Source organism: Rhinoderma darwinii, unplaced genomic scaffold, assembly GCF_050947455.1.
Source record: "Rhinoderma darwinii isolate aRhiDar2 unplaced genomic scaffold, aRhiDar2.hap1 Scaffold_93, whole genome shotgun sequence".
In the NCBI taxonomy this organism is placed as follows: Eukaryota; Metazoa; Chordata; class Amphibia; order Anura; family Rhinodermatidae; genus Rhinoderma; species Rhinoderma darwinii.
Genome location: NW_027464503.1, coordinates 215235 through 239835, shown reverse-complemented (window position 1 = coordinate 239835; position 24601 = coordinate 215235). Strand labels below are relative to the sequence as shown.

The 24601-nt window shown below is 45.6% G+C and overlaps 1 pseudogene; it reads right to left on the bottom strand.

Moving 5' to 3' along the window:
- Positions 1 to 4604, bottom strand: part of LOC142732892 (EGF domain-specific O-linked N-acetylglucosamine transferase-like) — a 47678-nt pseudogene extending 43074 nt beyond the window's left edge.
- Between the last annotated feature and the right edge of the window lie 19997 nt (positions 4605 to 24601).

Here is a 24601-nt window from a genome sequence, read left to right as displayed (position 1 = left end):
CAGAATGTTATCATTTAAAGGGAACCTGTCATCTACATTATGCTGCTCACTTAGGGCATCATAATGTACTGACAGACACACTGATTTCTGCTGTCTGTCACTTATTTGCTAAAGTGAAGCTGTTTTGAAGAACTTCACCACCGCTATAGAAAAGACACCATTATTTACGAGCTGCTGCTACCTCCGCCCACTCGCCGCTGATTGAAAGATTTCTACCTAGAAGGCCCTGTTCACACAGAGTTTTTTTTGCAGGTGGAAAAATCTGCCTCAAAATTCCTTCTGAAAATTTGAGGCAGATTTTGACGTGCCAGCATAACACTTGCCGCAGTTTTTGCTGCGTTTTTCGGCCGCGGCCATTAAGCGCCATGATGTCAATGGGAGGTCAGAGATGGAAACTCCTAAAGAAAGGGCATGACGGTTCTTTTTCCCGAGAGCGCTTTTTTCTGCTCTCCCATTAAAATCAATGGGAGGCGTTTTCCGAAGCGGTTTCTGCGTCAAAAACCGCGCCAAAAAACTCCATGTGAACTTGGTCTTACTGTGCATGGGTAAAATGTAACATAAAATGGTAGTGACACAGTTACGTCACCACCGTAGATCACCCGGAATGTAGCCATTACTGCCCAAGACCACCACAGATTATACGGCTATATTCTGCAGACCCTATTGTGTATGAGTGGCACTCTGCATGGTACTACATTGTACAGGTGGCACTAATCTGGCATTGATGGCGCTACCATCATGGGCACTCTAGCTCTTACTGATTTATTTGTGTGCTGTATAGCAAGATTATATATTTCTAAAGTGCGTCTGTCGCCAAAATGCAGTTTTCCTATGGCTTTGGGGCAATCATTATAGAGTCATATGATAAATATATCCTGCACCATGTGACTGGGATTTTCTTGTGTCTATCAAGTGTCTGCGCGCTCCGCGTAACATGTAAAAATCCCCCCTCCTTTACAAAATCATGTGTACACCCCCGATACAGATATTTAGGCTGACTGTATCCATGTAGAACTGGGGTAGTATTGCCCCTTAAGATTCCAGTATCCAGACCTTTAGTTGAAAATGAAGAGATTCTAGAGATCATTTTTATTACATGTTACTAATGAAACAAAAGTTATAAAATAGTGTCTCGGGCCCCATGTACATGACCGTGCCCGTAATCACGGTCTGAAATTTGCAGGCCGTGGTCCATTATAAAGTATGGGAGCACGGTACGTAAAATAAAAAAATAGGACATGTCCTATGTTTTATGGAAGGTTTCTACGGCACGGACATTGTCCCGTAAATATATGGGAAGGTGTCCGTCGGCCATAGAAATGAATGGGTCCGTAATTACGGATGAAATGTACGGTCGTGTGCATGGAGCCTTAGGATGTAAAACAAGCACATACCAACCAGCGTCGACCTGGTCACAGACCGGATAACTGAACCTGCGCTCCTTCCTGCACGACTTCTCATAACCGCAGCAGGAATCTAGTTGTGTCAGGAATTCCACAAAGGTACAAAACCCTTCATGAGCTGAGAGAGAAAAATCACAGACTGATTTGTAAGGATCCGGGTCTCTCCTTGTCTACAAGCACACATTACCTGTAAGAAGCCTTTTTACATGTTCTCCACTATGTACAGATGTAGCCACGTTTATCTTGACTGATAACTTGCTGCAGTGTGAGCTCACACAACAAAAGCCATTGAAAAGGTAAAGTAAGGGTATGTGCACACGACCTCTTTTCAGACGTAATGGAGACGTTTTACGAATTACGCCTGAAAAGACGGCTCCAATACGTCGGCAAACATCTGCCCATTGCTTGCAATGGGTCTTATGATGTTCTGTGCAGACGAGCTGTCATCTTACGGCGCGTAAAATGACGGCTCGTCAAAAGAAGTGCAGGACACTTCTTGGGACGTTTTTGGAGCCGTTTTCTCATAGTCTCTATTGAAAAAAGCTCCAAAAACGGCCGTAGAAAATGCAGCGAAAAACGCGAGTTGCTCAAAAAACATTTGAAAATCAGGGGCTGTTTTCCCTTGAAAACAGCTCCGTATTTTCAGACGTATTTTGTTAATCGTGTGAACATACCCTTAAACTGTCTTGCCACTGTGTATTTAACGCGTTAAAAGTCAAGATAAAGACGGCTACATCTGTATACAGACCACATAAAGCACAAATGGCGTCATGTATGGGACAGCGAACTCCCCCGACTGCTCCATAACCTTGGATGCTGAAACAGCCACAGTTGCATGTTTACTGCTATAGGGAAAAGAGATAAGCGGCAACTAAACAACCGTTTACTATACTGTTTATCTCCAAGGAACAAAGGATTGAAAGATACCCAATCCCTGTTTCTCAACAGAACAGTTAGGCCTGTTCACATCAGCGTTGCTTTCTGTTGAGGGGTTCCGTGTTGCCATTTTTAACAGCCGATTTTGTATCCGTTTTATTCCCTGTCCGTTTTAAAATCGGATGAATTTCATTTGTAATTTTTTTGCCACACACTTCCCTCTGTAGGTAATGCCACACAGACACCCTTGTAGCTAGTGCCACACAGCCCCCTGTAGGTAATGCCACACAGCCCTCCTGTAAGCAATGCCACACAGCCCCCCTGTCGGCAGTGCCACACAACCCCCCTGTCGGCAGTGCCACACAACCCCCTTGTCGGCAGTGCCACACAACCCCCCTGTCGGCAGTGAACACAACCCCCCTGTCGGCAGTGCCACACAACCCCCCTGTCGGCAGTGCCACACAACCCCCCTGTCTGCAGTGCCACACAAACCCCCTGTCGGCAGTGCCACACAGACCCCCTGTCGGTAGTGCCACACAGCCCCCCTGTCGGTAATGCCACACAGCCCCCCTGTCGGTAATGCCACACAGCCCCCCTGTCGGTAATGCCACACAGCCCCCCTGTTGGTAATGCCACACAGCCCCCTTGTACATAGTCACCCCCCATAGATGGCACCCCCCCTACTTTCATGTAGGGGACGGCTCCAGGAGATGTCCCTCACTTCACTGTCCATATATGGACAGTGAAGTGAGGGACTTCTCCTGGATCGGAATCCCCGGCCACAGCGATGGGGATTCCGCTTCAGAAGTCCCTGACGTCAGGTGTCCATATATGGACAGTGAAGGCAGGGAGTTCTCCTGGAGCGGAATCCCCGACCACATCGCAGGGGATTCCCCGCTCTGCCATTAAGGGGTTCAAATCTGCACTTAAAGAGGCTCTGTCACCAGATTTTTCAACCCCTATCTGCTATTGCAGCAGATAGGCGCTGCAATGTAGATTACAGTAACGTTTTTATTTTAAAAAAATGAGCATTTCTGGCCAAGTTATGACCATTTTTGTATTTATGCAAATGAGGCTTGCAAGTCCAAGTGGGTGTGTATTATATGTGTTACATCGGGGCGTTTTTACTACTTTTACTAGCTGGGCGTTGTGTATAGAAGTATCATCCACTTCTCTTCAGAACGCCCAGCTTCTGGCAGTGCAGACACACAGCGTGTTCTCGAGAGATCACGCTGTGACGTCACTCACTTCCTGCCCCAGGTCCTGCATCGTGTCGGACGAGCAAGGACACATCGGCACCAGAGGCTACAGTTGATTCTGCAGCAGCATCGGCGTTTGCAGGTAAGTAGCTACATCGACTTACCTGCAAACGCCGATGCTGCTGCAGAATCAACTGTAGCCTCTGGTGCCGATGTATCCTCGCTCGTCCGACACGATGCAGGACCTGTGAGTGACGTCACAGCGTGATCTCTCGAGAACACGCTGTGTCTGCACTGCCAGAAGCTGGGTGTTGTGAAGAGAAGTGGATGATACTTCTCGTCAGAACGCCCAGCTAGTAAAAGTAGTAAAAACGCCCCGATGTACGCACATAATACACGCCCAGTTGGACTTTTACTTTAAACACGCCCACTTGGACTTTTGCAAGCCTCATTTGCATAAATACAAAAATGGTCATAACTTGGCCAAAAATGCTTGTTTTTTAAAAATAAAAACGTTACTGTAATCTACATTGCAGCGCCGATCTGCTGCAATAGCAGATAGGGATTGCAAAATCTGGTGACAGAGCCTCTTTAACCGTCATTGCTATTTGTTTTGGGACTGGTTTCCCTAAATATTGCACTACTTCTGCTATGGTTATGGGACTGTTACTTACCATTAGATTTTATTATTTACTTCCTATTACTTCTCTGTTTGGGAGGCTACCTCCTACCATTGTTCATATATCTCTGTAACAATTTCTACAGTTTGACTTTATTGTATTGCACTGCGTGCAAACTTTTGCAATTTTGGGAAAATGTTTTATCTGCTCTGTTTAATTTCTAATAAAAAATTTTGATAACGAAAAAAAAAGATATTGTATTACGGTCTGTAGCCTTTGGGGGGAATATATTAGCCTTTCTACAACAGTTTACTAGCGTAGAAAATTCACAAAAGTCTAAATTTTGGGGGGCAAAAAATGGACGGGGTTTAGCAGAAATTGTCCATACATTTTACAATAATTTACGCCAGTAACTGATGTAAATTATAGCAGAAATCTATATGTATAGTGCGGCCCAGATTTATCTCTGAGGGGCGTAACAAGGCAAAGGTCCGTGCCAGACCCATGCCGTCCCCCTCAATCAGACTGTTTGCCTCCCAATCAGACAATAAAATACATTTTAAAAATGTACTTACCTCACCACTCCGATTCTCCCTCCCGGATTCCCTCAGGCTCTTACAGCACGCCGCAGCACGTAGAAAGTACTGATGACAGGCCGCGTTGCAGCTAAAAGGTGCAACACATTTATTAAGAGTCGTTCGCCTGTTAATAAATGTGTTGCATCTTACTCCAGCAAACTGTTTAATAGGACTGGTGTATGAAACGCCAGTATTAAAGGGGTTTTCCACATTTTGACAGCTAATGACCTATCCACTGGATAGGTCATCAGTATATGATCAGTGCGTGCCCGACACCCGGACCTCGCACCGATCCGCCACTCCAGCTGCCTCCGGGCACCGAACAACACTGCCGGAAGCAGATGGCTTAGGTCAAAGAATAGAGGCCGAGCTGCAGTTCTGCCGAACGGCCGCTATGCAGTAGTCGGAGCCATCTGCTTCCGCCAATATTGTCCAGTGCCCGGAGACAGCTGGACTGGCGTATCGGTGCGGTGTCTGGGTGTACTAACGATTGTTTTCCCCCATACATTACAGACGATTGCTCTTTGTAACACGATGTATCGTCAATCGGCGCTTGTTTTCATGGTCAGTATCGGCCCGTCTAAAAGGACCTTTTCTTCCTCAGACACCAGACTCCAGTCTACAGACACCACCATAACTAGGCATTGGAACCAACCCTCCCACCTTAGCGGGTAAAGATTAACCATCTAAAAGGTTCATATATACACATAAGGGCTAAAAGGTGAAAACACAGAGGTGCTCACCATATATCCAGCGTATAACTGTGTCCTCCAAATCTTAGGAGTGCACGGAGCAGGAGTTGTTCTAGATTCCTGTTTATATCCCAGACACGTTCATAACATTTTAGACAATGAATCGACATATTGCAAACTTGTGGTGAAACCAATCACCGCATGTAAAGAATCTTAAAAAAAACTGCTAGAAGAAGGAATTGTATTAGGAGTATTAGCCAAGAAACAGGCAGAATACTTACTGATAGAATTCCCTATTGTTCCCATATTCCATGGGATGCCAAAAATCCATAACTTTGCATGGTCTTGGGTTATCTGTGACGTAGTTGGCTAATACCCCTGCAAACCGGCCTGCTGGTACTACTGTCAGGGGCCTGGCCACAAAAGTAAAATAAACTGGGCAGCCGCCGCTCATCAAGGTTATGATCAGCGGTAATTGGTTTGTAGAAAGGAATGGGACCCATGCAGGGGTCAGAAGCAGCGGCCAGCTCTGCAACTTGGTGAGTGACTCTGTTTTAAAGCAGTAGATACAGTTTAATTATTTTTTTTATGTTGCCCCTTCTCTCCCACCTTCCCACCGGTCTCCCTCCCTTTCCCCTCCCCAGATGCCGGTCAAGCGACATATCCACTCTGGCCCAACTCCCGCCTCGGCCACCTCCCGTTCTCTTAGCCTACTCCTCCGCCCGCTCACAGAGTCCCTGACACTTTGCGTCCTGCTCCCCTCCCACGACTTTCCGTTGCCACCTCTCCAAATCCCCTAATAATGGGGCACCCAGATGTATGTCCTCAAATGGAATTCCACTGACTGTATGAGGCCCAGATATTTCTGATGGTGGCCCCTACCTGCATACCACATATTCCGGCAATCAAGGCAGTGGAATTCCATTTGAGGAAATACACCAGGTATTCCAAATGTCTACAAGAATTTATTTTAATGTCAGTGGAGTATCTGCGCTCACATAATTTTTTCTGCCTTGATAGTTTTATTTTATTGCAGACAGAAGACGCCCTGATGGGGTCAAAATTCTCCCTCTCCATTTGTTTATGAGGGAGAACAACATTTTTTCAGCCAATAATCCCTTTTACGAGTGGATTGTGTGGGATGGACGCTACATCGACGATCTTTTTTTTGTTTAGGGGTCATGATGTGGTGTCTGTACCACAATTTATGGAATACAATAATACCAATACATTTAATTTACAATGTTACAGGCTCGGCATCCATGGATTCTGTTACCTTCTTCGAGATTACGTTACAGGGGAATTGTAGTACAGAAAAGGAAACATTTTGTGAACCCTCTTCGGGCACTACAGTCACCCAGCTCACACCATCTAGGCAATACCTACAAGGGAATTTATAAGATCTAGGATAGCCTGCTCAAATGACAAGACATTTCACAACCAATGTATAAATATTGACCGTGGATTACATTTTACAGGATATTAACAATGGATGTTAACCCCTTAATGACCAGGCCATTTTGCGCGTTAATGACCAAGGATTATGTCTTGTTTTTTCACGGTTGCATTACAAGAGTCGTAACTTTTTTTTAATTCCGTCGACATAGCCGTATATGGGCTTGTTTTTTGTGGGACGAGTTGTATTTTGTAATTGTACCATTTTTAGATGCTTATAATATATTGATTAACTTTTATTAACTTTATTTTAGGAGAGAATTGAAAATAAACAGCTATTCCAGCATTGATTTTCACGTTATAAATTTACGCCGTTTACTATGCAGTGTAAATAACATGTTAACTTTATTCTATGGGTCGGCACAATTACGGGGATACCAAATATGTAAAGGTTTTATATGTTTTCCTATGTTTGCACAATAAAAAGCCTTTTAGAAAAAAATTACTTGTTTTTGCATCACCGCATTCCAAGAGACGTAATTATTTTTTTTTCCTTCAATGTGGCCGTATGTGGGCTTGATTTTTGCGGGCCAATGTGTAGTTTTCATTAGTACTATTTTGGAGTACATAGGACTTATAGATTAACTTTTATTAAATTTTTTATGGGGGGAATGGGAGAAAAGAGAGAATTTTGCCGTTGTTTTTTGCGGTTTTTTTGGACGCCGTTCATCCGGTGGTTTAATTAATGTGTTCATTTTATTGTTCAAGTCGTTGCGATCGCGGGGATAACATATATGTGCATGTGTTATTTGTTTTGACACTTTTACTAAATAAAACCACTTTTTGGGCAAAAAAAGTAGTTTTATCTGATTTTGACTGTAATTTTTTTTTTTTAAACAAACTTTATTTAACCGATTCACATTTTTTTTTTTTTTAGTCCCACCAGGGAACTTCACTATGCGATCTGCTGATCGCATATATAATGCTTTGGTATACTTAGTATACCAAAGCAAATATTGCCTGTCAGTGTAAAACTGACAGGCAATGTATTAGGTCATGCCTCCGGCATGGCCTAACAGACATTTGCTGAAGGCAGACCTGGGGGTCTTTGTTAGGCCCCCGGCTGCCATGGAAACCCGACGGCGACCCGCGATTTCTTTGCGGGGGCGCCGATGGGGTGACAGAGGGAGCTCCCTCCCTCTGTCAAACACATTAGATGTCGCTGTCACTATTGACAGCGACATTTAATGGGTTAAACTGCCGGAATCGGAGCGCGTTTCAATTCCGGCAGTTGCAGAAGGAGCCAGGCTGTGTATAACGGCCGTGCTCCTGCCGCTGATCACGTGGGTACAGTGTCAGTACCCGCGCCATCACAGGACGGATATATCCGTCCTCCTGCGCAAACTACCAGCTGCAGAGGACGGATATATCTGTCCTTCGGCGTTAAGAGGTTAAGAAGGGCATCAAAACAAAGGACACAAGAATCCATCTTGTTTAATAATAAATACTGAAGCACAAGAGATCAATTACCAGTTTCTTCAGCGGCATAGAGCCAAAAGTTTGGAGAAATTGTGGGTAAAGGCTGCCCTTGGGTCACCTAGAGGATGAGATGTCTTAGTTACATGTTGTCACCAAGTCTTTTTTACAGTGTCACTAACAACAAAACTTGACTTTCCCAAAAAGTTTTTTATTTTTTAAAAAGTACTTACGATATCGATGCGTTTATAAAAACTGTACTAAGCATCATGTAATTTATGCCATTAAATGCAAACAATGTGATCGCATGTATGTACGGATGTAGCCATCTTTATCTTGACTCGGATAACTTGCTGCAGCGTGATATCACACAACAAAAGTCATTAAAAAGTCATTGAAAAAACACTGCCACTGTGTATTTAAAGCGTTGAAAGTCAAGATAAAGCCGGCTACATCTGTAGGGCGCACGATTAGAAAGTTCAAAACGCGCATTGTAGAACACATTTCAGATACAAAAACAAAAAACCACTAATGCCTCCCGGTGCAGAAAAACACTTCTTAGAAACACATAATGGTAATTTTTAAAGATTATGGGGGAAATGTATTAACCTTTCTACGCCAGTTTTCTAAAAGGGGGCTTCCCAAAAGGTGGCAGGGTGACAGCAGCTCTACAAATTTATAATAATTTACACCTGGCGTAAACTATAGTCGAAATCTACGCCTGCTAATAACTGGCAAAAATGTCACTATGTGGAGCGTAGCTAGGTAGAGGCCCATGCCAGGCTCCTCTCCGTCCCCTCTATCGGACAATTAAATAAAAAATGAATGCTCACCTCACCACTCCTCTTCTGGTCCCCTCATGTTCTCTCCGCAGCCTGCGGCTCAAACAATGCACTGATGACGTTGAGTGCTGTGTCACATATAAAGGACCTGACGCTGCTCGGTGTCAGTGTATTGTATGGGCAGCAGGGAGCCTTAGGGGATCAAGGGGGAAGAAGAGAAGCGGAGAAAAGATTATACTTATTTTTTATTTTACATTTTGTCCGATGGGTAGGGGGAATAGATGGAGCATGGCCGCAGTCGCTACATAACGATTGTGGCGCACGAATGGCCGAAAGATGTGACACATTTAATAAATGTATTGCATCTTACTCCAACTTTCTTTATATTAAGACTGGCATATGAAATGCCATCTTAATAAATTCCCCCCAATGTTTTTATGGCCTTGAAGAAACCAAAGACGGGTGGATATTGGAGAAGACACTTCCTGAATAGGGAGGCGTTCTGCGATCTGCAGCTTCATACAAGATTCCCAAAGGGTCTTAATTGGAGGAATGATCTGTTATATGTTTACTTAAGAGGAATAACACTTACTACACAATGTATATATCAACGACATAGCATAACTGTCATTTTCCTCTCATAATATGCAGTTTGATGACTTTTATGGCGATTTGTTTTTAAAATATTGCATATTTAAATATGGTGCTAAACTCCTGTTAAATAAAGATTCAGCTTCTCCCCTACTTGACCTGCCTAGGTAGAGTCGTGTGTTAACCTTAAACCATACTATCCCCCACCCCCATTTAGTAACGACACATGACACCGAGGTTGGATGTGAAATGGCCACAGCAGCCGTTTATTAATTTCACAGTTTTATAAAAACAATTTAAATCCGAAACATTCGGATAACTAGTTAGGAATCCACCAGAGAATTCCTCCTAATAATTCACATGACCCAACATGGGTCAGAATCATAAATAACAATTAAACGTTAACATTAACCCGAGCAGAGGAAGTCCTTGAAGCCCCTTCAGATGTTCCTTTCAAGAACACACCGAATTAGCCATCTGCAAACCACTAATTACCTCCAGCCGTAAACCAGCTCGGAAGCACCGTTCACCTCTGCAGATGGCTCCAACCACTAGAAGTCCACTTCAAGGGGATAACACCCGATGAAGCCCTCAAGTGATATACCGACCACTAGAAGTCCACTTCAAAGGGATAACACCCGATGAAGCCTTCAAGTGACATACCTTCTACCAGAAGACCACTTCAAAGGGATAACACCCGATGAAGTCTTCAACCATGTACCTTTTTTGGGGGACGCATACCCCCGATGCGACCCCCCCACCATTTTGTACTGACTGGCCTCAAGGACTCCCCCCGCCAGCTGCCATGACAACAGAACCTACTCCGGAAAAAAGAAAAACATGTTAAATAAGCACACAAAATAAAACACAACGCTCATAGACAGACGTACATAAGACCTAAGGAGTAACAAAACAAGGGTGGGAGGGTGGGAGCTTTGCTTACTGTGTGTTACTCCTCCCGCTGCTTCCGGCTCAATGCCGAGAAACAGCGGGAAGCGCAGTAACGGCCCCCCCCGCCCCCCTTAACTCCTCCCCGTCCCTCCTTCAGCTCCTTCAACTTTCCCTCACCTCGTAACATTAACCCTTTCCCTACCAGGACGGTCATGTCGGCTTCCCTTAAGCCTGCAGCTGCGTCCAGCCTCTTCTTGAGTAGCTGTGCAGCACCTGCACGAACTTGAGAATGTGCCTCTCTGGTCATGTGATCACAGGTCCTGAACACATAACACAACAGCACTACACAAACTATCTATGCAGTTTGGTCACTAGATGGCAGCAAAGCACTAAAATGATATACACATACATGTTTACATAGGCGGCATACATGTTTACATAGGCGGCGCGCTTGGTGCTAAATTTCCTAATAAAAACACATCAAAAGAAACATAAACACATCAACTATCAATTTATAATCCATGCCCACTTGCGGCTGCTACGCATATCCTCACCATTGTGGTCGGACAGTCTGAAGGTGACAGTGGAGAGGATTATTTTCAGACACTTCTACACTGGTTTGGACTGGTTCACTGGTTTCCCAGTTTGATCGGCTGCTTGTCTCATTTGAATTAAAAACCACCTGAGCTCAGGACAAGGGTCAAATAACAGAAAAAGTCCCAGAAAAAGTCTCTCTCCACCTGCAGCAAAATAGACAAAGTGGTTCCCCCCATTCCTCACACTGGCCCCAGATGAAACTGCTATGGCGAAACTCCACTGACTTTAGAACCTAGCGCAACAGCCCCAGATACCGAACCGTACCATGTCGCCACAGGAGAAGGAGCAACGGGGACCACAGGTGGTGGGACCTCACGCTGCACCAAAGCCTCTCTAACACCAGCCAGTAATTGAGCCACTACCTGTCCCAAATCAGACACAGTCAAGCTGGGGGGCTCCTGACTATGGTGTGAGCAGGGCTCAGGAAGCCTTGACCTCCTAGCTAGTCTTGACTTGGGGATTAGCGGCATATCCCTGAGCACCCCTGATGGTAAGTCTATAATTTAACCTTTACCTAACAATGTCCACCACCCCAGTCTCTTCTGTTCCACGGGAGGTTTCTGTCCTCCCTGAGGTCACCTCAGGAGCAGGACGTATGTTACGTCCATGGCCGGGGGTCGTCGTTCTGACTTACCTCTTGACGATCCCGGCCATGGACGCTTCTCTTCTCGGCGTGTACTCCCTCCAGGGAGACGGCGGCACTCTCTTCCGGGTCCTCGGACTGTGTACCGCAGGGCGCCCACGCGTGCACGGCCTTAAAGGGCCAGTATGCGTCAAGCTGCCTTACATCAATTATCAGCCCAAATGGCTGCTGGACTATAATAAGGGGACAAAAAATAGAAGAGAATATCCAGAATCCCAGAATATTGTGGTTGGGGGGCCACACGGTGCCGTCCTAGTAACTAAAGCAAAAACAATGAACCAAAAAACTATCCAGGACAAAACAAGCACTCATCTGGGTAAGAGAATTCAGATATTGATATATAAAAAATAAATATATCTATTGATATTGTGATATAAAATTAGTTTAATTCATAGAAAAAAGGGAAAAGTAGCAAACAAATTCCCACAAAATTCATATACAATAATATAATACAATTTAAACACTACCTGGCCAGGGATAATTATGAGTATATATCGATATAAGCATAAATATGCTAAATGAGATACAAAAAGATATATCGGCAAGGTACATATAACAAGTTACAGCCTAGGAGGGACAGTCAATTCAAACCTGTCAGAACGGCAAAATTGTTAAGCACATCCAGGAACCAATATAAGTACGGTAAAGTAGAGCGAGCAAAGAGAATATAAATGATCCACAATGATTTTCCGCATACTCATCTATTGTGTGCACATCAGTCCATAGATGGTCTTTATCATTCTTGAAGTTTCAGTGCAACTTAACAGCCACATGTATCTGACCTTAGAATCGTATTCTTGGTCACTTCGATTCCTTCAAGCAGGCGGATTCCTGATTATACACAGAGTGGATTTCTCCCTTGCTTCCTTGTCCGTAACAGGATGGGTTAATTCCCGGGTACAGGTGAATTTAAGGGCTGTTGTAGCGTGCATGCAAAGTTCTTGCTTCAAGTTTGAAACAGCCAATTGATATCCTCTAGATGTTATGTCCCATACCTCATAAGTAGTAGAGGTTAAGAATCTCAAGTCCAGGGACCCAATAAGGAGATAAAAGCCAAGCAGTGGCGTAACTACCGCCGTAGCAGCCGTAGCGGCTGCTACGGGGCCCGCGGCATGAGGGGGCCCGTGTCGCCCGCCGGCACGGACCCCCACCATGGCCGCAGGCTCCGCTAGCAGCCGCTATGGCTGCTACAGCGGGACGCCACTGAACACTACGGCACAGCAGGGAGGTATCTCCCCGCTCTGCCTTTAAACAAAAGACATGTATCCCCTATCCACAGGATAGGGGATACATGTGTGATCGCTGGCAGCGATAGGGAGAACGGGGGACTGAAAGTCCCCCAAGTTCTCCATCACAAAACCTCGGACTTCCGGGGTCTGTGTCGGCAGCTCCGTAGAAATGAATGGAGCGCCGGTCGCGCTTGTGCGCATGCGTGACCAGCGCTCCATTCATTTTTATTGAGCTGCCGACACAGACGCCGGAAGTCAGAGGTTAGTCATGGAGAACTTGGGGGACTTTCAGTCCCCCGTTCTCCCTATCAATGCCAGCGATCACACATGTATCCCTTATCCTGTGGATAGGGGATGCATGTTATTTGTAGGACACACTATAGGTCGTATTTTTTTTGGGGGGGCTGTATTGCGTTCTCTGCAGGGGGGCGCTGTATGGCGTTCCCTGCAGGGGGGGGCGCTGTATGGCGTTCCCTGCAGGGGGGGGCTGTATGGCGTTCCCTGCAGGGGGGGCTGTATGGCGTTCCCTGCAGGGGGGGCTCTGTATGGCGTTCTCTACAGGGGGACTGTATGGCGTTCTCTACAGTGGGGGCTGTATGGCGTTAGCGCCATACAGCCCCCTCTGTAAATAACGCCATACAGTCCCCCTGTAGATAACGCCACACAGTCCCCCCTGTAGATAACGCCACAGTCCCCCCTGTAGATAACGCCACACAGTCCCCCCTGTAGATAACGCCACACAGTCCCCCCTGTAGATAACGCCACACAGTCCCCCCTGTAGATAACGCCACACAGTCCCCCCTGTAGATAACGCCACACAGTCCCCCCTGTAGATAACGCCATACAGTCCCCCCTGTAGATAACGCCACACAGTCCCCCCTGTAGATAACGCCACAGTCCCCCCTGTAGATAATGCCACACAGTCCCCCCTGTAGATAACGCCACACAGTCCCCCCTGTAGATAACGCCACACAGTCCCCCCTGTAGATAACGCCACACAGTCCCCCCTGTAGATAACGCCACAGTCCCCCCTGTAGATAATGCCACACAGTCCCCCCTGTAGATAACGCCACAGTCCCCCCTGTAGATAACGCCACACAGTCCCCCCTGTAGATAAGGCCACACAGTCCCCCTGTAGATAACGCCATACAGACCCCCCTGTAGATAACGCCACACAGTCCCCCCTGTAGATAACGCCATACAGCCCCCCCTGTAGATAACGCCATACAGCCCCCTCTGTAGATAACGCCATACAGTCCCCCCTGTAGATAACGCCATACAGTCTACAGGGGGGCTGCATGGCGTTATCTACAGGGGGGGCTGTATGGCGTTATCTACAGGGGGGCGCTGTATGCATTATCTACAGGGGGGCTGTATGGCATTATCTACAGGGGGCTGTATGGCGTTATCTACAGGGGGGGCGCTGTATGGCGTTATCTACAGGGGGGGCTGTATGGCGTTATCTACAGGGGGCGCTGTATGGCGTTATCTACAGGGGGGCTGTATGGCGTTATCTACAAGGGGACTGTAAAAAAGGCACTATCTACAAGGGGGGGTTGTGTGACACCCAGGGGAGGGGGGGCCCCAGTCAAAAGTTTGCTATGGGGCCCAGTCTTTCCTAGTTACGCCCCTGCAGCCAAGGTAGTAGGTAACAAACCAAGCGTGGTTTGAGGCATGGAGTTTACAGGTAACCACGCCTGAGGAAAACGATGTGATGACGTCTTTCACCACCGTGCATACGTCTTACGCGTTTCATCCCAGCTGGGACTTCATCAGAGACAGGAAATCATGTTCACGATAGTACCTGCTTATATAGCACAGGCATTTAAAGATACATTGTCAATTTCAATAACTCGATCGTTTACATGCAGTAGAATATTGGGAATAAACTGCAAGTACAGATTAAACAAATGTACAATACATCTTAAACCATTTTTAGAAAGGTAATCATAATAAAGAATAATTTCATTAGAAAATGTTACCAGGATTTCCAAAAGCAGATACGACCAAAAATTAGGTCCTGATTAATGACTTTAATTAAGATGCTAATGTCATTATCCTGGAGAGAGAGGAATCACTCTCCCTGAAAAATAATAATAAGATAAATAAAGAAATAAAGAAACAAGAAAAAGAAAAAATAAGAAAAAGAAAACAAGAAAAAAAAGGGGAGGGAAAGAAAAAATATGAGAAAGAGGCAATAAAGAAAGAAACAAAAAAATCCCAAACATATTGCGAGTAGCGATATTCTGTTTCCTTTATAGCTCACAGAGATATATATTAAACAGAGTGTCACAAATTGGTCAGACATCAACTAGATCCAAAGAATAATATTGTAAGTGAGAGATGGAGATGTGTCCTGAGATGGTTAATACATCTGAAAAAAGAAGGGGCTAGATACACATTATGAGCCGGCTATAGGGAAGAGGATCTCTTTTCTCTCCATTTCCATATATGTATAAATCCATCAATTGAATATGCTCAAGAGTGAACATTTTCATTCCCTCCATTTCAATGTATGAATAAGGTCATTAGTTCAATATAGGGAAGAACTGAGGAGGTAAAGAGTGTATCTCCATCTTTACAGTTTCAGAATAGAAATAAGGTTATTTCTATAGTATGGATAAGGATGAGTGAGTGCAAGACCACTCAGCTGCTGGTAAACAGCCCACCGAGCGGATATCGAACCCACCCATACAAAGTCCAGGAAAGAAGCAAGAAAGAGATACAGTATACTACGTAATGATCGCAAAAGGGGACCGGGCAGGTCGGCAGGGAGTAGGTCAAGGGCCAAAAAATGACCATCGACCGAGTCCCCACCGTCCTGAGCAGGGATCCAAGAAAGAAAAAGAACCTCGGAGAAAGAAGAATCCATAACAGATACACAAGCCCAATAATTTCAGAGGAACATGTTAAATTTGATCTCATTATTTAGCCCCCTAGGGGATAGAGTCCCCAGGGTGTATATCCACATGGTTTCTTTTTGGAGTAATAGTTTATTTCTATCTCCACCCCTCCAGTCTTCATGTAGCTGGTATATCCTCATAAAGAGTAAACCCTTTGGGGATTGTTGATGATGGGACTTAAAATGGACTGCCCACTGGTTCCTTGCCTGAGCGTTGTTGTATACCCTAGTTTGTCTTGCTAAAGGTCTCCCAGTGTTTTCCAGTTCACAGTGTTACCCGTTCCTCCTGCCTGTACCCTGTATCCTGTGCTATTGTTACCTGCTGTGAAAGTCAAGTCGTGTCTTCCCGCTGCATCCGCGACGTCACCTGCTGTGAAAGTCAAGTCGTGTCCCTGCCACTGTCTACATTGCCTCAGGTACCCGTTCAGAACTATAGACATGGTTTTGTACCTTGTTGGCCAGCTGCTACCCCGCTGCGCGGTACGGCCCTGTGGGTCCACACCCTGCGCCGTGACAACGTAGAAGAATATTTATCACCGCTTAACTGCAGTAACTCTGCTCAATCTTTATTAAAACCATAAAGCAGTACAAAATGTAAAAAAAATGCAGCTCACCAAAAGACAATTAGGAAACAATGTAAGCGTCGTCTTTACCAAATCTGTACTTTTATCAATGAGAAAGGTTAAAACAGCAAGCAATAGACAGACGACAATTACAGAGAGAGAAGAAAACAATTTGAATGGTCGGGCACTACAGCGAGGTAGCAGAGTGGAGGGAGTTAGCGGTCAACTACTCAGAAAATGCCTGAGATTTTACTTCAACAATCGGCAGAGTTGCTGGATTCTGAATATCAGTGAATGTGGCCAAATATTTAGATTTGTACCGGGGAATTGTAGACTTCCAATGTCTAGGCACAACCTAGTCTGAATAAATGGAGGAGAACCTTCTTCTGGAAAGAAATAGATCTGGAGAGAATGGAGCGGAGAGGGCATGTTCAAAGAGAGCATTTATTGCCAACCAAAATGGCGCGATGTGCCTACAATCCCATCAGATGTCAGTAAGCGTACCTACCATTCCCCCACAGCTCCAACATGTCTCCAAACACTCCATGGGTAAAGCCCATGGAGGACCACCAGGAGTCCTGAACCAACATGTATGTAAAAGTTTTTCTAGTTTTGCACAATAAAAACACTTTTTAATTTTTTTACAAAATAATTTGTTTTTGTGACGCTGCATCCGAAGATGAACTGCATAGTTTTTCAACTAATCTGGTCCCCATGGCAGAAATATGTCTTTCCATCTGGCACCTCCAGCAGACTCCTTTCAGTCTAGTTTGATTTATTTTACCTCAGAGTTCCTCTTTTTCCCTTTTTTTAATTTCTTCTCTCCCCCTTTTTTTTAACTATTTCTAACAGGGGCTGTGCAGGATTAGAAAAATATGGCTGCTTTCTTCCAAAAACAGCACCACACCTATCCACAGGTTGTATTTGGTATTGCAGGTTTGCTCCATTGAAGTGAATGGTAATGAGCTGTAATACCACACACAACCTATGGACAGGTGTGGTGCTGGTTTTTGGAGAAAGCAGACAAGTTATCTTATCCTGGAGTACTCTTTGTCATGGATTGTTCTTGTGCGGAGATGCTCCCTGCATTATCCCTTTTCCTTTATGGCCATTGATATGTTCTATTCAGCTTTATGGCCTCTGTGGTAAGTACACTGCCAGTCATTAAAGGGTTAACACTTCAGACCACTGTGGGTGATGTCACAATGAACGAGGCAGCAGTGGTAAGAAACTCCTGTAGTAATGATGATGAATGTGCTGATGTCATAAACACAAATGTTTATGACATAAAGAAGATTCCACATTAGAAGGTTTTACTGCCACATTCAGCGCCATATTGGATGGGACTGAGGACCTTGAGCTTGACTTCCCCACCAATGCCGACCTGATGTAATTTGTAGGTTCTAGCAGGGAAACCCTTCACCCCAGACCACTTCTTCATCACAGTGATGCCATCCTCTTCATATGGGTTGTCTGTAATAAAGGGGGTTTTCCAGCAGGAGATCCCCCCCTATTAGCCAGAGCAGAGACAGGTGCTACAAGGAGGCATCTGGAGGACGCCTCTGGAGGACCCGTCTCAACCGAGCATCGCCCATTCATTTTAATGGGTGCCCAGGAAGACAGACATCCGCCTAGCCAACCAGATCAGCCGATTTATGTGTTTTATGTCGTTCGTTCATTGGTTCGTTCGTTCGTTCGTTCGTTCATTGTAATGTCTTTCCTTGAAAATCTGAGAAAATGTACAAATTCTGTTACAAATTCTATTTTGGCACCTTCTAAGCCCAGAGGAAGGGCAATCCTCCAGCCATGGTTTCCCTAGAGGTTTCCCCCACAGGGGGTTTTTCCTTTCCTGCGTGCTGGAGGGTGACTCTTCGTGAGTCGGAGGTTTGCCATTTTGGGTTTGGTCATATAATATAATAAAAGTTTTGACCATTTAACACCCAATTATAATGTTTTGTGTCTTTATTTTGCATGACTTGGGGTAAGTCGAGTGATGTATGTGTATGCAAATTACACTTACCTATATATCTGTTCCCCATTCATAACCCACACCTTTCTCTCAAGAAGACTCGACTCCGAGGGTTTGGATAAAGTGTCTACAGCAGCCATTTTATTAATAAATAAATATAAAAGTTAGTTAACTCAATTAACCATAATTAAATAATATCCATATTATTTTTTAACAAAAACAATAATAAATCAATAATGCACGAACCATAAATTATAACCTAAAAACGTCAGACACAACTGACAAACAAACATTAACACATAGACTAGGAGAAGTCCTTGGAGCTATTGTGATACCCAGGAAAATTGCTGTTTATTTACGGTCATTCTACTGTTGCTTTAGTATGCAGGTTTTAATGTGCTTTTATCTGTAATCATGGTTGGTACTGAATTCACTTCCCTATATGACTCAGCAGAAACATAAATGGGCTGTTTCACCTTAAGATGCATTCTCCAGAAAGAGGGGAGGGGTGTAGCTAGCTGGGACACAGGAACGAACCTCACTGATTGCAGCAGTGTGCAGCAGAGGAGTGCAGCAGTGTGGAGCAGAGGAGTGCAGCAGTGTGGAGCAGAGGACTGCAGCAGTGTGGAGCAGAGGAGTGCAGCAGTGTGGAGCAGAGGACTGCAGCAGTGTGGAGCAGAGGAGTGCAGCCGTGTGGAGCAGAGGAGTGCAGCCGTGTGGAGCAGAGGAGTGCAGCAGTGTGGAGCAGAGGAATGCAGCAGTGTGGAGCAGAGGAGTGCAGCAGTGTGGAGCAGAGGAGTGCAGCAGTGTGGAGCAGAGGAGTGCAGCAGTGTGGAGCAGAGGAGTGCAGAAGTGAGGAGAAGTGTGCAGCAGCGTGCAGGCAGAGGAGAGCAGACAATTCGGTGTCTGAAGTTGCATTCAGTGAGATGCTGCAGCAGCCATGTGGAACTGAGAGGAATTCTGTGAGAGGATCAGCAGCAGCCATGTGGAAGTGAAAGGAGTGCAGGTCAGTGTGTGTTGCATGTGGTACAGAAGCCAGACAAGGAGCTTGGACACTACTGAGCGTTCCTAGAGCAAAGCAAGGAGCTTGCACACAGCCTAGAATCCCGAAGGGACACCAGTCCTCTGTGATAGTGCAACTGGATTGGGACAGTCAGCAGCGCACCTTCCAGCACAGTATAGAGAAGAAAGTGGAGCAGAATTCAGAGCAAACTTGGAGGAATTACAGACAGTCAGGGAGGTGAAGCAGGTACCACCATTTGCAATACCCTGTGATATGTTTATACTACTTAAAGACATTGCCTCTGTAACAGAAGTAACCACCAAGCATATTGTGCCCAGTAAAACTACTGTGAAAGTTTATTGAACCCTGTCTCTTGGAACATCCTTATTTAGGGGTACACCACATAACATCCCAGGGGACAGAGAACAGTGTATCCCACAAGCACCACTTATTTCACTGGTTCTGCGGCCCGAGGAGCGGGAGAGAGAAAGTGCGCCACCGTGACCAAAGGGCGTGAATACCAACTTCAGCTCACAGAGCCCCGCCCACCGCAACTCGGCGCCCGCGTTACCACAAATTGGAGTCACAAACAGGATGTACCACGAGGTGTGGGCCTTAAACAGGAGGTCCTGCGGCAGCCATCTTGTAAAGGAAGCCGCGATTCGCTTGGAGAGTGCAGGACTGTGAGATCGCTCTGTGTGTGTGACAGTAAGTGGATGACTGCACTGTTTTCTTGCTGCGTATTATCTGCAGGGACAGACTGTTGTTAAGTAAAGACAGCACGACCGGAAGGTCTCTGATAAGATGTCAATGGAGGGAGATCGTGAACTGCCTGGCAGCAGTGGGACCCCCAGCACAGCGCACACAACGCCGATAACGATGCCATATTATTTTGAAGCGCCCTGGCTCCCCAACTATAATGGAGATGCAAACAGCCTGAGAGACTTCAAGGAGAAGATGCAAGCCATGTTCCGGCTGTACCCGGTTACCGCAGAGCAAAAAGTGGAAATGCTGATCGGTCAGTTAGGAGGAGCAGCCTTGAGGGAGTTGAAGTCCTGGCCTCACACCGAAAAACGGACAGTGGAATGGATTTTTGAGAGGCTGAGCACTACCTTTGATACCCGGACTATCTCTGAACTAAAGATGTGGTTCTTTGGCACGAAGCAAAAAGCCTGGTGAGTCGTTCCGTAATTTTGCCCTCAGTTTGCAGGAAGCGTTGCATGCTATTAAACAAGTGGATCCACATGAAGTGCTGTATACAGACAGAACCCTGAGGGATCAATTCGTTAAAGGAGCAAGGAAAGAAGCTACAAAGACGCAATTGAGAACCTTGGCACTGCTGAACCCTGACAGCTCGTTCCTAGACTTTAAAGAGATGGCCATCAGAGTCCTAGGGACCGAATTAGAGTCCAACCAAGTCCAAACCCGCCCTGAACAGTACCCCAGCGGTGCAGCGCCAATGTCTGGCGTCAAGGAAATTGTCACGCAGTGTGCTCAGACACAGGTGCGGGATGTGGCAAAGGAGTTGCAAGTGCAGGTTGCAGAACTGGCTAAAGGTCTGACAGAAATGTGCCGAGAGCTGAGAGAACTTAAACAGCAACGCCGACAAGATGCAGATCGCTGGTCTCCGAGAGGTAGGCAACATTACAGCCCCGGTGGGGACAGTTATAGAAATTTTGGGAGAAGGCCCACTTACCAGTTTGATTCCCAAGGAAGACCCATTTGCAGGCAGTGTAGGAGAAGTGGTCACATTGAGCGAGAATGTCAGCATTTAAATGTGAATCTCCCCCAAGCTATCAAGAATTACCTTTCAAGACGTCTTGAACCTAGAGGTCACCACCACGCAACATACCACCCAAACAGAAGTCTGTCCTGATAAAATCCCTGATACTCCATGGTGGGAAGAAATACATATTGGCGACAAAGACACTCCAGATGAATGGAAAGATGGAGCCATGAAAATTGCCAAAGAACATCACCAAGCATTTAGCAAGCACCCTATAGACTTTGGAAGAGTGGATGTCATCCAGCATACCATCCCAACTAGTTCACACCCACCAATAAGGGAAAGATACCGTCCAGTACCTCCGTCTCTATACCAACCAGTGAAGAAGTTGATTCAAGAAAGATTCAAATGTCATACGGGATAGTCACAGTCCTTGGGCTGCACCCCCTGGTGTTGGTTAGAAAGAAAGACGGCAACATTCGCTTCTGTGTTGATTATAGGAAGCTAAATAATATCACCCACAAGGATGCCTACCCTTTACCAAGAATCGAAGAGTCACTGACAGCGCTAGGGTCAGCCGCATTCTTTTCCACATTGGACCTGACAAGTGGATACTGGCAAGTACCAATGGCCCCTGAAGATCGAGAAAAGATAGCTTTTACCACATCAATGGGCTTGTTCGAATTCAACAGTATGCCATTTTGGGCTGGGCAATGTCCCAGGAACATTTCAAAGACTGATGGAGTACTGTTTAGGCCATAAGAATTTTGAAACGGTCCTCTTGTATCTAGATGACGTCATTGTTTACTCTAAGACATATAAAGAGCATTTGAAGCACCTGGGAGAAGTGTTGGATGTCCTCATCAAGTACGGTTTAAAAGTCAAGCCGTCAAAGTGCCATTTGCTGAAGCCAAAAGTGCATTACCTGGGACATGTTGTCAGCGCTGAAGGAGTCATCCCAGATACAGACAAAGTGGCTGCAGTGAAAGATTGGCCGACCCCTACTACCATTCAGGAGGTAAGAAGTTTCCTCGGATTTGTGGGGTACTACCGCCGCTTTATAAAGTACTTTGCCCAAATTGCAGCACCCCTACAGAAGTTGTTACGAGGCCAACCCAATCATAAGCTACAGAAGAATGTGCCTATACTCTGGTCTGAAGCTCAAGAGGTCTCCTTTATTAAACTCAAACAGATGCTAATTGAAACCCCCGTGTTGGCTTACCCAGACTACAGCCGTCCTATCCATTTGTACACAGATGCCAGCAAGAAAGGATTGGGTGCTGTGCTTTCCCAAGTACAGGATGAGAAAGAAAGGGTGATAGCTTATGGAAGTCAAGCCCTTAGAAGTAGAGAAAGAAACGATGATAACTACAGCTCGTTTAAGTTGGAATTCCTTGCACTCGTGTGGGCCATTACTGAGAAGTTCCGGGACTACCTTACTGCCACTTCATTTGTAGTCTTTACCGACAACAACCCCCTGGCTCATTTAAACACAGCTCGGCTGGGAGCTTTGGAGCAAAGATGGGCATCCCGACTAGCCAACTTCAAATTCACCATCAAATACAGAACAGGAAAATCGAATGTGAATGCAGATGCACTGTCCCGGCTGCCTACAGTAGAAGAAGTGGACAGAGATGAGAAGAATTGGGAAGAGGTGGAAATGCCTGCTTTCTATGCACAATTTGCCAACCAAAATGCCATGACAACAAGGAGAGGAACCCAGCCCCCATCTAAACAAGTGCCTCTTAATCTGCAAACAGAGAAAGTACATTGGGCTCAGGTCCAGAAAGAAAGCAGAGTCTTGGAAAGTTTAAAAACCCTTCTTGAATCTGGCAGAAAACTCAGCAGGAGTCAGCGTATCAATGCCGATCCAGAGTTGGTCAAGCTGTTAAGGCAGAGAAAACGGCTATTCATAGGGAAGGTTCAGCTATACAGACGCACTCTAGATCCAATCACTTATGAACGTGTGAATCAGATTGTGGTGCCCCGGCAGGACGCCAGCATAGTCCTCGAAGCTTACCACGACCAGTCTGGTCATTTTGGGTGTCAAAAGACTGAAGCCACTATAAGAAGACGGTTCTTCTGGATTGGAATGAGAGAGGACATTGAAAAATGCTGTCGAGAATGTACTTCTTGTGCAGTGAGCCGACGAGAGCAATCTGGTCAGAAAGCACCACTACATCCTATTGTGAGTCATAAGCCGCTGGAATTAGTTGCACTTGACCATGTGAAGCTGGAGCCAAGCAGAACTGGGTTCACCCATGCTCTGACCATTACACAAAGTTTGTTGTAGCAATGCCCGTGAGGGATTTGACAGCCAATACCACAGCTGAAGTCTTCTGGAAAACCTTTGCTCTACCTTGTGGATATCCTAAACAGATTTTGACGGACCAAGGGTCTGCGTTTGAGTCACAATTATTTCAAGAGTTGTGCACCCTCTATGGCTGTAAGAAGTTAAGAACAACTGCGTACCATCCACAATGCAATGGACTCTGCGAAAGAATGAACAAGACACTGATAGGAATGCTGAAAACTGTGCCTACTCATCGAAGAGCGGATTGGCCCATTCTGATTCCAGAGCTAACTTATTTGTACAACAATACAGTCCATTGTTCCACCGGATACACTCCATACTTCCGGATGTTTGGTCGTCAAGGCAAACTACCGTCTGATATAGCTATGGAAGTTCAAGTCAGCGATACCATCAATCCACTACCACGAACAGACTGGGTAGCAGACCATCAGCATCGCCTGAATGAAGCCAATGAAATGGTTGAGAACCGGATGAAAGTCGTACGTCAGAGACAAGAGGAGGACTATAATTGCAATGCCAACGCCGAACCTTTGAAAGTTGGGGATAGAGTCTGGTTAAAGAAGAACCACAGAACCAGCAAGCTAGATGACTATTGTGAACCAAGGCCGTACACTGTGAAAGCCATTCCTCATCCAGAAATAGAAATCTACGAGATTGGAAAAGAAAACGTAGAGAGTACCAAGGTGGTACACCGTAATCAGCAGAAACTTTGCCTGTTGAAGGATTCCAGAGAGGAAACCATTCCAGACGAGACACTCTCTGAGAGAAGACTGGAGTCCCCCATGGAAAATGCAGGTAACTTGTTCCCGTTTGGCTGGCCTTTCGGTCCTTGGATGCAACTAGGTGTCCCACAAGTTGTCCCTAGCCAAAGTGTGCCGATTGAGTCCCACCCAGAAGTTGTTCCGAGCTGCTGTGAACTAATTGACTCTCAGCCCCCTACTACTTGTGATCCTCCTAGAAGGTCGGAGAGAGCCACCAAAGGTAAAATGCCTGAACGATACTGTGACTGAATAGACATGTCTATGCTACAGACTATTTCTATGGAGCCCTATAGTTACATTTGACCCCCCAGTTGGCTGATGCAACCTTGATTTAATTTTTGAGACCCAGAGACTGTCCTGGACTTTATTTTGAAACCCAAGTTGCGCACGT